Source organism: Austrofundulus limnaeus, unplaced genomic scaffold (assembly GCF_001266775.1).
Source record: "Austrofundulus limnaeus strain Quisiro unplaced genomic scaffold, Austrofundulus_limnaeus-1.0 Scaffold59, whole genome shotgun sequence".
In the NCBI taxonomy this organism is placed as follows: domain Eukaryota; kingdom Metazoa; phylum Chordata; class Actinopteri; order Cyprinodontiformes; family Rivulidae; genus Austrofundulus; species Austrofundulus limnaeus.
In genome coordinates this window covers 1,618,600-1,620,446 of record NW_013952461.1, presented here as the reverse complement: position 1 = coordinate 1,620,446, position 1,847 = coordinate 1,618,600, and positions in this window count along the sequence as shown.

Below are 1,847 nucleotides of genomic sequence, written 5' to 3'. Positions count from 1 at the left end.
AGATACAAGTTTTACTTATTTTTTTTACCAGGGTGACGGAAATGGGCTTCCATAATGTATAAATTTCCTGCATCTAAAAAATAATTTCTGATACCACAGAGAGGACAATCTGAGGAGAATCTCACATGCTGGACACATTTACATCTAGTTTTCGTTTCCCGTCACAGATGTACCCAGAATGCATCACTTCAGTTTTCCAATGAACAGTTTTAGAATTACTTTATTGATGCTTCTTTAATGAAAAATCCACAACAAACAAAAGAAAAAGACAAAGAAGCAGCCGCAATCCTCAACAACTTTTTAAAGAATCAGCCAAACTGCAAGKCTCAACAAGTTTTTAAWTTTTAGACCATGAGCCAAAGTTCTCTTTGAGGAAATCAGATCCCCAGCAATCAAAGGTAATAAAACGAGCTGTACAAGAGTTCATGTACCACCAGGGGGCAGTATTGTACATATAATATACATGTAGCCAGCTGGAAAGTGTCAAATTGAATCTGCGGTGTAAAATAATGATCTGCTAATATTTCTATTGCATTAGCAAATTAGAAATTGCAGACCTAAATATTTTCATAAGTGCTTTAGAAATTGCGGAACTAATTTTTCGAATTAGCACTACCCACCACTAACAAAAACATGGAAATGATCAGATTAAATTTATTCACAACCATTTTATTCTGTTTGGCAGTAAGATGGTAACAAGATGATTTAAACTAATAATATGATTCCAGCAACTAATGAAATACATTTTATTATACATCTCTTTCAGTTTCAACTGTCCATCCTAACTCAGTCTCTTCTGCTCTATCCTGTAACAGTAGCGCCCTCTGGTGACGAGGASAAAATAACAGCAACCTAACAGAACTGATGCAGTCAAAAGTTTACATACATGTTCTTAGTCTTTGGCATCATTGCCTTTTGGGTATCCTTCCACATGTTTCTGTCAGTAGTTTGCTGGAATTTTATCTCGTTCTCCCTAACAAAACTAGGTGGAAGTGACTCAGGTTTGTAGGCTGCTCTTTTCAGTTCAGACCATTARCTTTGGCGTTCATACACACCCAAGGATGAACTAGAGTTGTGCAGGTCAAACGTTTTCTACCTGATATCGGGACTGATTTCTTTTGATTGTTCCTGGAGTCTCACACAAATAAGCAGTGTTTAGGGTCAGCCTTAAAATGTGTCCACAGATGTGTCTGTAATCACTCCAATTCTGTCAACTAACATATTAAAGTTTCCAGATTCATGGCATCATCATCATCTGGACTTTCCCAACTTGTTAAAAAGCAACATAGTCTTGGTTTATTTGAAGTGTGTGTAAAGACAATCTGATGTTTCCTCTTGTGTAGTTTCAACTTAGGAGTYATGTGAGTGATTYGTTTTTAGTGTGGATTCTCTTATGTTTGTTTAAACTCCTCTTTTCAGCAAACCTTCGATCACACAGCTCACAACAAAATGGTTTATGTCCCGTGTGGATTCTCATGTGTGACTTTAAATGGCCCTTTTCAGTAAACCTTCGATCACACAGTTCACAACAAAAGGGTTTCTGTCCTGTGTGGATTCTCATGTGTTTATTTAAACTACCCTTTTCAATAAATCTATGCCCACACAGCTCACAACAAAAGGGTTTCTGTCCTGTGTGGATTCTCATGTGAGTGTTTAAATTGCCCTTTCCAGTAAAACTTCGATCACACAGCTCACAACAAAATGGCTTCTGTCCTGTGTGGATTCTCATGTGTGTGTTTAAATGNGCGGCAACTGTGTGATGCCATCATGTCAATATGGACCAAAATCTCTGAGGAATGCTTTCAGCACCTTGTTGAATCTATGCCACGAAGAATTGAGGCAGTTCT